The following is a 12,672-nucleotide window of genomic DNA, read 5'->3' on the forward strand; positions in this document are numbered from 1 at the left end:
GGAGGGTTGGTTCTCCCTGACTTGCGATGCTACTACCTGGCCTCCCATCTGGGGCGTGTATTGGACTGGAATGGAAACAAGCTTTCTAAGCTCTGGGTGCAACTAGGACAATCTCACTCCCGAATTCCGCTAAGAAGCGCCATGTGGTGCTATAAGGATTTACCCACAGAATTGACGTCACATCCCACTATAGGGGCTTCATTGAAAGTCAGTCACCTGATCGCTACCCAAAACACACTCACGTCTTTGACTTCCCCCCTATTCCCTATACGTGACCATCCGAACTTTGAACCGGGGACCCACTTAGAAATTCCAACCTAGACAATGCGTCTAAATTCGTCATTGATGGAAAATGGCCTTCTTTCTCAACCCTAACAGATCTGACAGGGCTTTTCCAACTGCCGTTTTGGAGAGCGGCGCAACAACATCATTTTCTCCATTCCATCCCCAATACTCAAACTTTCGCCCACCCTCAGACGGAGTTTGAGACCCTATGCAGGAGCGAAGGCCCTTTGATCCACATTCTCTCTCAAACAGATCACCCACACTTAACCTGTCTGTCCAACTGGGAAAAGGACCTTAATTGCTCGTTTTCCCCAGCACAGAGACAACGCATTATCACTTTGTCTCTCAAAACCTCGCTGTGCACGAAGATACAGGAGACAAATTTTAAACTTCTCACCAGGTGGTATTTGACACCATCAAAGCTGCATAAATAATTCCCCTCTTCCTCGAACATATGCTGGAGGTGTGGAGAAGAAGAGGGCACGTTGCTCCACATTTTTTGGTCCTGCCCCAGCTTGGTGGACTTCTGGACAGAGATCCGATGCATAACACAAAAATTCTTGTACTTTATCCGTGCCTTGAATCATTATGATTGATGGAAGGCAGACTCACATTTGCGAAATATACCTGTATCAAGTATTGTTCAGCTGCTTTTTGCTCTGTATTTCTCTGTTGCATTATGTACTCGGGGGACCGTCTTCCCCTGTTTGGAGAAAAAAAAAAAGAAGCCTACGACACCTGGTATTCCCAGGCGGTCTCCCATCCAGGCATTAACCAGGCCCGACCCTGCTTAGCCTCCAAGATCAGATGAGATGGAACAGATTCAGGGTGATGTGGCCGTAGCCAATATCTTCAGGCACTCTCAACTCTCTTGACAAATGCCAAGATGGTCACCTTGGGAACCAGCGGAAAAAAATAGGTCAACGGCAACAACATAACAACATAACAAGAAGCCTACAGCATCTGGAAATCCCAGGCGGTCTCCCATCCAGGGATTAAACTGGTCCCAACCCTGCTTAGCCTCTGAGATCAGATGAGATTGGGCTCTTTCAGGGTGATGTGGCCGTATGAGATTTCTTCAGGCACTCTCAACCCTCTTGACTAACGCCAAGATGGTCACTTTGGGAAACAAACAAAAAAAAACAAGTTAACGCCAACAACATAAGAAGAAGTCTACAGCACCTAGTATTCCCAGGTGGTCTCCCATCCAGGTATTAACAAGGCCCGACCCTGTTTAGTCTCTGAGATCAGACGAGATCTGGTGCTTTCAGGGTTATGTGGCCATAGGCAAGCTCTTCAGGCACTCTCAACCCTCTTGACAAACACCAAGATGGTCACCTTGGTAAACAAACAAAACAAAAACAAGTCAACGCCAACAACATAAAAAGAAGCCTACAGCACCTAGTATTCCCAGGTGGTCTCCAATCCAGGTACTAGCAAGGCCCAACCTTGCGAAAAAAAGACAGGTCAATGTCAACAACATAAAAAGAAGAATACGGCACCTGGTATTCCAACGCCATCTCCCATACAGGTACTAACTAGGCCCAACACTTCTTAGCCTCAGAGATGAGAAGAGATAGGGCTCTTTCAGGGTGATGCTGCTGTAAGCGATCTCTTTGGGCACTCTCAACCCTCTTGACAAACGCCAAGATGGTCGCCTTGAGAAACAAGTGAAAAAAACAGGTCAAAGCCAACAACATAAAAAGAAGCCCAGGTATTGGGTATTACCAGGTATTGGGTATTGGTATGGTATTCCCAGGCGGTCTCCCATCCACGTACTAACAAGGCCAGACTCTTCTTAGCCTCCAACATCAAACGAGATCAGGTGCTTTCAGGGTGATGTGCCCGTAGGCAATCCCTTCAGGCACTTTCAACCCTCTTGACAAACGCCAAGATGGTCACCTTGGGAAACAAGCAAAAAAAAATGAAGTCAATGCCAACAACTTAAAAAAAAAGCCTATGGCATTGAGAAATCCCAGGCGGTCTCCCATCCAGGTACTAACAAGGTCCCAACCCTGCTTAGCCTCTGAGATCAAATGAGATTGGGCTCTTTCAGGGTGATGCAGCCATAGTAGATTTTTTTCAGGCACGTTCATCCCTCTTGACAAACGCCAAGATGGTCACCTTGGGAAGCAAACAAAAAATCAAGTCAACACCAACAACATAAAAAGAAGCCTACAGCACCTAGTATTCCCAGGCGGTCTCCCATCCAGGTATTACCAAGCGCGACCCTTTCTAGCCTCTGAGATCAGAGGAGATTGGGTGCTTTCAGGGTGATGTGCTCATAGGCAATCTCTTTGGGCACTCTCATCCCTCTTGAAAAATGCCAAGATAGTCACCCTGGGAAACAAGCGGAAAAAAACAGGTTAACGCCACTAACATGAAAAGAAGAATACGGCACCTGGTATTCCAAGGCCGTCTCCCATTCAAGTACAAACTAGGCCCAACCCTTCTTAGCCTCCGAGATCAGAAGAGATAGGGTGCTTTCAGGGTGATGCTGCTGTAAGCGATCTATTTAGGCACTCTCAACCCTCTTGACAAATGCCAAGGTGATCACTTTGGGAAACAAGCGAAAAAAAACAGGTCAACACCAACAACATAAAAAGAAGCCTGCGGCATCTGGAAAACCCAGGTGGTCTCCCATCCAGGTACAAACCAGGCCCAACCCTGCATAGCCTCTGAGACCAGAAGAGATTGGGCGCTTTCACAGGGTGTTGTGCCCGTAGGCAATTTCTTTGTGCACTCTCAACCCTCTTGACAAATGCCAAGATGGTCACCTTGGGAAAAAATGGAAAAAAAACAGGTCAACGCCGACAACATAATGAGAAGCCTACAGCACCTGGTATTCCCAGGCTGTCTCCCATCCAGGTACTAACCAGGCCCATCGCTGCTTAGCCCACGAGATCAGATGAGATTGGGCTCTCTCAGGGTGATTTGGCCGTAGGCACTCTCTTTGGGCACTCTGAAGCCTCTTGACAAAGGCCAAGATGCTCACCTTGGGAAACAAGCTAAAAAAAACAGGTCAAAGCCAACAACATAAAAAGAAGCCTACGGTATCCGGTATTCCCAGGTGATCTCCCAATCAAGACACTAACCAGGCCAGATCCTTCTATGGCATCTGGTCTTTCCAGGCAGTCTCCCATCCAGGTACTAACCAGGCCTGACACTGCTTAGCCTCTGAAATCAGATGAGATCGGGTGCTTTCAGGGTGATGTGGCCGTAAGCGTTCTCTCCAACCCTCTTGACAAACGCCAAGATGGTCGCCTTGAGAAACAAGTGAAAAAAACAGGTCAAAGCCAACAACATAAATAGAAGCCTATGGCACCTGGTATTCCCAGGCGGTCTCCCATCCAGGTACTAACCAGGCCCGACACTGTTTAGCCTCCGAGATCAGACAAGATTGGGCGCTTTCAGGGTGATGGGGCCGTAGGTGATCTCTTTGGGCACTCTCAACCCTCTTGACAAATGCCAAGATGGTCACCTTGGGAAACAAGTGAAAAAAAAAACCAGGTCAAGGCCAATAACATAAAAAGAAGCCTACGGCACCTGTTATTCCCAGACGTTCTCCCATCCTGGTATTAACCAGGCCTGACACTGCTTAGCCTCCGAGATCAGACAAGATCGGGTGCTTTCAGGGTGATGGGGCCGTAGGTGATCTCTTTGGGCACTCTCTTGTTAAACGCCAAGATGGTCACCTTGGGAAACAAGCAAAAATAAACAGGTCAACACCAACAACATAAAAAGAAGCCTACGGCACCTGGTATTCACAGATGGTCTCCCATACAGGTATTAACCAGGCCGTACACTGCTAGGCCTCTGAGATCAGATGAGATTGTGCGCTTTCAGGGTGATGTGGCCATAGGTGTTCTATTCAGACACTCTCACCCCTCTTAACAAATGCCAAGATGGTCATCTTGGGAAAAAAGTGAAAAAAAACAGGTCAACGCCAACAACATAGACCCTGGCGGTCTCCCATCTGACCCTGACCCTGCTTAGCCTCTGAGATCGGGCGCTTTCAGGGTGATGGGGCCTTAGGCGAACGCTTCGGGACATACTCAAAACTCTTGACAGATGCTAAAATAGTCACCTTGGGAAACAAGCGGAAAAAAAACAGGTCAAAGCCAACAATATAAAAAGATTCCTACGGCACCTGTAATTAGGTACTATCCAGGCCGGACCCTGCTTAGCCTCTGAGATCAGATAAGATCGGGCGCTTTCAGGGTGATGTGGCCGTAGGAGATTTCTTTGGGCTCTCTCAGCCCTCTTGACAAATGCCAAGATGGTCACCTTGGGAAACAAGCGGAAAAAAAAAACATGTCAACGCCAACAACATAAAAAGAAGCCTACGGCACCTGCTATTCCCAGTCGGTCTCCCTTTCAGTTACTAATCAGGCCCGACAATGCTTAGCCTCCGAGATCAGACAAGATCGGGCACTTTCAGGGTGATTTGGCCGTAGGCACTTTCTTTGGGCACTCTCACCCTCTTGACAAACGCCAAGATGGTCATCTTGGGAAACAAGCGAAAAAAAACAGGTCAACGCCAACAACATAAAAAATAGGATTTTTATATACAGCTTACCTGTAAATTCCTTTTCTTGAGAGTACATCACGGGACACAGGCGCTTCATTACATAGTGGGTTATATAGGCACCTCTGGTGATTGGACACTGGTTAACCCCAAATTAAGGACAATTCCTCCCCTATATAACCCCTCCCATATGGGGGGCACCTCAGTTTTGTAGCAAAGCAATAGGAAACCACGTAAAACCCAAGAGGGGTGGGAGCTCTGTGTCCCGTGATGTACTCTCAAGAAAAGGATTTTACAGGTAAGCTGTATATAAAAATCCTATTTTCTTGATCATACATCACGGGACACAGGAGTTTCATTACATAGTGGGATGACCCAAAGCAATGCTCAGATTGAGGGGAGGGAGACACAGATCATAATATATAGACCGCCAAGGACCGGAGGACCTAAACTGCAGCCTGCAGTACACTGCGCCCAAAGGCGATATCCTCTTGCCCTCTGACATCCACCTGATAGAATCTGGTGAATGTGTGGACTGATGACCAAGTTGCAGCCTTACAGATCTGAGCCAGGGAGGCCTGGTGATGCACTGCCCAAGAAGCACTTACAGCCCTAGTTGAGTGCGCTCTCACTTGAAAAGGAGGGATCTTCCCTTTAACACTATAGGCCTGAGAAATAATCTGTCTAATCCACCTTGAGAGAGTGGATTTTGATGCCGCCTGGCCCTTCCTAGGGCCTTTCGGCAAAATAAATAAGAAACCAGTTTTCCTTATCTGAGCAGTTGCCTGAAGATAGATACTGATTGCCCTTACCACATCCAAAGTGTGCAAAGATTCTTCTTCTGCGGACTGTGGGTCCGGAAAAAAGGATGGTAGGCTTACATCTTGATTCAAATGGAATCCTGAAACCACCTTAGGCAGAAAGGACCTGTTGGGACGCATTACCACCAGGTCCTTATGAATAATTAGATATGGTTCTTTACTGGAGAGAGCTGCTAGTTCTGACACTCTTCTAGCCGTGGATATGGCTACCAAGAAAACCAATTTTTTAGTCAAAAGAACTAACGAAGCCTGATGCAAAGGTTCAAAAGGTTGCCCCTGCAAAGCTGAGAGAACCAAATTCAGATCCCATGGGCATACCGGAGGTTTGACTGGCGGCCTTATCCGCATAGCCCCCTGGATGAAAGCCCGCACCAGGGAATGTGATGCAAGTGGTTTCTGAAAAAACACTGACAAGGCCGAAATATGCACCTTGATAGTGCTTACGGCCAAATTCATTTCTAGGCCTGACTGGAGGAAGGCCAAGATCCTGCTAATGACATACTTTCTAGGATGACATTCCCTGAGTTCACAACAGGAAACATATGCCCTCCAGATTTTGTAGTAAATAAGCCTGGAGGCCAGCTTTCTGGCATTGACCAGAGTAGAAAGGACTGGCCCCGAAAGCCCACGGTCTCTCAGAATGTGGGTCTCAGCAGCCAAACCGTCAAATTCAGACTGTGTAAAGCAGCATGGTAAATTGGACCCTGTGAGAGCAGATCTGGCCGGAGAGGGAGGATCCACGGCCTGCCTACTGCCAACTTCATGATCTCTGCGTACCACGGTCGCCTGGGCCAAGCCGGGGCTTCCAAAAGAAGCGACTTTGTTTCCCTCTAGATTCTTCCCAGGAACCGCGACAGAAGTGGGCACGGGGGGAAGGCATAAATCAAATTGTACTGATCCCAGGGAACTGTCAGAGCATCCGACCCCTGAGCGAGTGTATCTCTTGTCCTTGACACAAATTTGTCCAGTTTTCTGTTGAACCTGGACGCAAACAGATCTACGTCTGGAGTACCCCACCTGCGACATATGTTCCAAAACACGTCGGGGTGCTGAGCCCATTCTCCTAGGCACAACTGCTGGCGGCGCAGAAAATCTGTCTGCCAATTTTCCACTCCTGGAATGAAGACTGCAGAAAGGCATGGAACATGCCTTTCTGCCCAGACAAGTATACGATTCACCTCTTTTTGCGCAACCAGACTTCTGGTACCGCCCTGGTGATTGATATAGGCCACTGCTGTGGCATTGTCGGACTGAACCCGAACAGGTCTGAAAGACCAGTTTATGAGAGCCATATAAACTGCCCGGATCTCCAAGACATTTATGGGCAATAGCTTCTCGATCGCAGACCATTTCCACTGCGAGCACGTCTCCTCCAACACTGCTCCCCAGCCTGTCAGGCTGCCATTTGTCATAATAATCTTCCATGGAAGAGGAAGAAAAGTTTTGCCTTTCAGCAAATTCTCGGTTTGTAACAAGACTCTTAGACTCGTTAGACGAGACTCTTGCGTGTCCCTGGGGATAGACGCATAAGAAGATCCAAGGACTGGGGCTTCCTGTTCCAAGCCGCAAGGATGAATCTTTGCAGAGGCCTTGAGTGGAACTGGGCGAATGGAACGGCCTCGAAGGAGGCGACCATTTTCCCAAAAAGTCTCATGCACAACCGAATGGGGGAAGATCTTCTGCCCAGAATTAGACGCACCAGATCCCCAATGGCCAAGGCTTTTGGCCTTGGTAGAAACACCTTGCCCTGAGCAGTGTCGATAACCATACCCAGGTATTCCAACCTGGTAGCAGGCTGTAGGGACGACTTTTCTAGGTTTATAATCCAACCTAGGCGTTCCAGCTGTTCTAGCGTTCTGGTAACACTGTGGTTCAGGAGCGCTACTGTTTTCTCTATGAGAAGCAAATCGTCTAGATAAGCCATGACGGCTATACCCTGAGCTCTTAGGTTTGCCAAGAGAGGGTCCAGAATCTTTGTGAAGACTCGAGGGGCCGTAGCTAGCCCGAACGGCAAGGCCACAAATTGAAAATGGCGCCGCTCTACCGCAAACCTTAGATTCTTTTGGTGTGCGGGAAAAATTGGCACATGGAGATATGCATCCTTGATGTCTATTGATGCCATAAACTCTCCCCCTTGCAGGGAGGAGACCACAGTGCGAATTGACTGTATTCAGAAGGACCGGATGCGTAAAAAACGGTTCAGATCCTTCAGATCCAGGATAGGTCTGACACTTCCATTTGGCTTTGGAACGGTGAAGAGATTCGAGTAAAACCCTGAACCCTGTTCTTTTGGGTCCACTTCTACTATCACCCCCTGGGATAGTAAGTGATCTAAGGCCAGAAATAGCGGTCTTTGCTTTACTGGGTCCCTGGGGATCCTTGACCTTAGAAAGCGAGAAGGTGGAATCTCCTGAAACTCCAGCTTGTAGCCCAGAGATACCGAAGAGACCACCCACTCATCCCGGATCTCTTCCCGCCAGGCTTCTGCAAACTGCAGGAGCCTTCCCCCCACTTGGCCGAGCGGGGGCGCTCCTTCACAAGGAAGCTTTCGGGCTCTGCTTGGCAGGCTTTCGCCCTCAGGATTTCTTCTGCCCCTGGGCCCGGCCTTGAGCCTTTCCTGTAGAGGGGGGTTGAGAAGGCCGTCTCCACTGCTTAGAGCTTGATGCTCCGGGAGAGAGAGAACGCCTAAATGATGGACGTTTGCTCCTTTTGACTGAAAGGAGAGTAGATTTACCCCCTGAAATTTTTTGGACTAATTTGTCTAATTCTTCTACAAACAAACGTTCCCCTTTAAACGGGAACCCAATCAAATGCTTCTTGCATGATAGCTCAGCTTGCCCAATTCTTTAGCCATAGGGCCCTTCGCATGTGTACCAACAGGAGAGACAAACGAGATGCTTGTTGGACAGAATCCAAAATCGCATAAATCAGGAAACACAGAATTTGAGGTATTTCTGCATAATTCTCCACTTCCTCACTGGGAAGGAGGCCAAGCATCTGCTTAACCTGTTCCTTGAGGAACTGACACAACCCCACAGCTGCGACTGTAAGTTGCACTACAGTGCCAGTCATGGAAAAGGAGGCTTTTTTTTTTTTGTAAAATCTTTATTTTGAGATATTTTGACATTGAAACACACTTAAGTATACATTAGACAGGTGTGTCAGGACCAAACAAAGAACAAATAAACTGTAGGAAACAATGACACCCATAAAAACTGACCCAGTGGCCAAGAGTTGGCGGCTCAAACCAGACACATGAATTAGGCAAACGGGTGGAGATGAACGTCTGGAGTGTCTTCTAGCTCATACACATCAAGTCCGGCCTCCGTGGGCTAGGGCCCCGCTCCAAGGTGCCTCTGAGCGGAAAGGAGAGGACGGGCCGGAGCCCAGTCCCCCACCTCCCGTCATACAAAAGGCCGGGGAGGCATGGGACCACCCCCAGGGGCCGCCCAGGAGAGGGGGGCACAATCACCTCCAGCAACCTCTCCCGAGCGTCCCCCGGGGGTAGGACAGGCCCACAGCAACCCCCCCGCCCAGGAGGGACATCCCAGCATGGACCCCTCCGGACAGAGGGATTCCCCCCGTCAGCCAAACAAAGTGGCCGCAGGGCCAGCCAGCCCACAGGAAGCCTAACGCACCACCACAGCTCAATACCACGTAGGTCAATAAAAGGCAACATCTTATAGTGTGGAATACAGAGAAAGAAGGTAAAAGAGAACAGTAGGAAGCAGTGGCGGCTGGTGAAGTTTTAAGATGGGGGGGCGCTAGACCACGCCCACCCTTTTGACCCATCCCACTTCTCATAAGCCCCACCCATTATAGAATCCACCAACTCCGTCCCCTGTAGTACATCATATACAAGGCTCTACATTATACACAGGGCCCTATACTTCATATACCAGGCTCTACATTATAGACAGGGCTCTGTACATCATATACCAGGCTCTACATTATAGACAGGGCTCTGTACATCATATACCAGGCTCTACATTATACACCAGGTTCTAATGACACATCAATATGTCTGACAGCCCAGCCACACTCCTCGTTCACCAGAGAAAAAAAATCAGGAAACACAAAAAAGGTGCTCGGGAAACAGCAATAGGCAGAGGTCACCGCAGACAATGAAGTACAAGAAAGCCTAATAAAATAAAACAAATACAGTCATCACATTTAGTGACTGCAATAATGCAATATCTTACATGTTTTCCTTTAGTGGTGGGATCAGAGGGATGGTGATGATCAGAGACAGAAGGATGGAGGTGGGGTGGGGAGTTGGATCAGTGGTGGGTGGGATGGGATCAGAGGGATGGATCAGGGACAGAGGGATGGATCAGGGACAGAGGGATGGATCAGGGACAGAGGGGTGGATCAGGGACAGAGGGGTGGATCAGGGACAGAGGGGTGGATCAGGGACAGAGGGGTGGATCAGGGACAGAGGGGTGGATCAGGGACAGAGAGATGGTGGGTGGGATGGACCAGGGACAGAGAGATGGTAGGTGTGATGGATCAGGGACAGAAGGACGGTGGGATGGATCAGGGACAGAGAGATGGTGGGTGGGATGGATCAGGGAGAGAAGAAGGACGGTGGGACGGATCAGGGACAGAAGGACGGTGGGATGGATCAGGGACAGAGAGCTGGTGGGTGGGATGAATCAGGGACAGAGGGATGGTGGGTGGGATGGATCAGGGATCAGGGACAGAGAGCTGGTGGGTGGGATGAATCAGGGACAGAGGGATGGTGGGTGGGTGGGATGGATCAGGGATCAGGGACAGAGAGCTGGTGGGTGGGATGAATCAGGGACAGAGGGATGGTGGGTGGGATGGATCAGGGATCAGGGACAGAGAGCTGGTGGGTGGAATGAATCAGGGACAGAGGGATGGTGGGTGGGTGGGATGGATCAGGGATCAGGGACAGAGAGCTGGTGGGTGGGATGAATCAGGGACAGAGGGATGGTGGGTGGGATGGATCAGGGATCAGGGACAGAGAGATGGTGGTTGGGATGAATCAGGGACAGAGGGATGGGTGGGTGGGGGGAGGCTTCATATGGGCTGTGTGTTTCACAAGAGCCTCCACTGGTATAGACTACATTAAAAGGCTAAACATTTTGAACTGGCATACAAATTGTTCTTTAGGTTTAAAGGCAGGAGAAATTGGCTTAAAGCTCACAAAAAAATCAAAGGCAGTGAGCAAATCTTCAATATTACATATCGATAAAGATTTACTACTACATACTAAAGGGACAGAAGTCGTCAGATGATACACAGAATGCAAGCACGATGCGGAGAATATTTGGCAACTACTAAAAAGGCTTCTATTGAAACCACAGCTACAGGAGGTAAAGCTGAACAGCAACCACAACCATGCAGACATAGCAGCGGGACCTAGGCATTCACATTCAGATGCAATACACTGTCACTCTGTCAGGGTTTGATGAGTATATTTTAGTGAAGCAGTGGGGAACTTTTGCTAAAGGTAATGTTATCCTGGGGTGTTGGGGGGGGGGGGGGGGGGGTAAAACACTGGAAGGAGTGTTAGTGTTACTAGATGTCACTGTCTGCAGTAGACAGGCTTTTGGAGAGATTCAGGTCTGACTGCCAAACCGAGACACAGCAAAACTACTGAGTGGAGATAATAGAAGTGCTGATCGTCAGTGCTGCCCGTGTAAAGCCTCCCCCTCCATCCATCCTGTAGCTCTGCCCCCCTCCTGTGGATTTCCAGCAATGCTACCTTGTTGTTTCATAGTGCAGCAGGCCATCAGCAGTTCACATTCCTCTGCTCCTCCGCTCCTCCGCTCGGCGCACTGATCCGACAGGGGAAGACCGGAAGTGACGGCTAACTAGTCTGTCACTCAAACCCATAGCATTGTAAACCTATGGGCGCCGGGAGGATGCAGATCGGCATTTGTACTTGCGCCACAAGGCGGGTTAAAACCCCGCAAATGAAGCGCCGCGTCTGCAATCTTGTGATTGCGTTGACGTGGCGTCTTCACATAGTGCACTGTGTCCAGCGCTGCACTGTATCCGGCGCTCGTACACAGTGCAATTAAGGACTTTTTTTCATTTTTTTTTTTTTAAAGGGCCATTTCCAAAAAAAAAAATATTTTTTTTTTCAATTTTTTTTTTTTTTTTTTGTGACTGCCTGGAGGGGGGGCGGCGCCCGGGTGCCCCCTATGGACGGGCCGCCACTGGTAGGAAGGGTGAGAGAGAGGCAAGAAGGGGTAGAGAGCAGTGGCGGCCCGTCCATAGGGGGCGCCCGGGCGCCGCCCCCCCTCCAGGCAGTCACAAAAAAAAAAAAAAAAATTGAAAAAAAAAATTTTTTTTTTTTGGGAAATGGCCCTTTAAAAAAAAAAAATGAAAAAAAGTCCTTAATTGCACTGTGTACGAGCGCCGGATACAGTGCAGCGCTGGACACAGTGCACTATGTGAAGACGCCACGTCAACGCAATCACAAGATTGCAGACGCGGCGCTTCATTTGCGGGGTTTTAACCCGCCTTGTGGCGCAAGTACAAATGCCGATCTGCATCCTCCCGGCGCCCATAGGTTTACAATGCTATGGGTTTGAGTGACAGACTAGTTAGCCGTCACTTCCGGTCTTCCCCTGTCGGATCAGTGCGCCGAGCGGAGGAGCGGAGGAGCAGAGGAATGTGAACTGCTGATGGCCTGCTGCACTATGAAACAACAAGGTAGCATTGCTGGAAATCCACAGGAGGGGGGCAGAGCTACAGGATGGATGGAGGGGGAGGCTTTACACGGGCAGCACTGACGATCAGCACTTCTATTATCTCCACTCAGTAGTTTTGCTGTGTCTCGGTTTGGCAGTCAGACCTGAATCTCTCCAAAAGCCTGTCTACTGCAGACAGTGACATCTAGTAACACTAACACTCCTTCCAGTGTTTTACCCCCCCCCCCCCAACACCCCAGGATAACATTACCTTTAGCAAAAGTTCCCCACTGCTTCACTAAAATATACTCATCAAACCCTGACAGAGTGACAGTGTATTGCATCTGGATGTGAATGCCTAGGTCCCGCTGCT

The 12,672-nt window shown here is 49.2% G+C and overlaps 6 pseudogenes; all 6 read right to left on the reverse strand.

Moving 5' to 3' along the window:
- Positions 1–1,011: 1,011 nt before the first annotated feature.
- Positions 1,012–1,130, reverse strand: LOC143999064 (5S ribosomal RNA; annotated as a pseudogene).
- A 325-nt stretch (positions 1,131–1,455) lies between these two features.
- LOC143998613 (5S ribosomal RNA) lies at positions 1,456–1,574 on the reverse strand (annotated as a pseudogene).
- A 1,538-nt stretch (positions 1,575–3,112) lies between these two features.
- LOC143998906 (5S ribosomal RNA) lies at positions 3,113–3,231 on the reverse strand (annotated as a pseudogene).
- Positions 3,232–3,598: 367 nt separating this feature from the next.
- Positions 3,599–3,717, reverse strand: LOC144000102 (5S ribosomal RNA; annotated as a pseudogene).
- Positions 3,718–3,819: 102 nt separating this feature from the next.
- On the reverse strand, positions 3,820–3,938 carry LOC143998800 (5S ribosomal RNA; annotated as a pseudogene).
- A 687-nt stretch (positions 3,939–4,625) lies between these two features.
- Positions 4,626–4,744, reverse strand: LOC143998669 (5S ribosomal RNA; annotated as a pseudogene).
- Between the last annotated feature and the right edge of the window lie 7,928 nt (positions 4,745–12,672).

Source organism: Lithobates pipiens, unplaced genomic scaffold (genome assembly GCF_037356315.1).
Source record: "Lithobates pipiens isolate NorthernLeopardFrog02 unplaced genomic scaffold, aLitPip1_a1.2 Scaffold_19, whole genome shotgun sequence".
Lineage (NCBI taxonomy): Eukaryota > Metazoa > Chordata > Amphibia > Anura > Ranidae > Lithobates > Lithobates pipiens.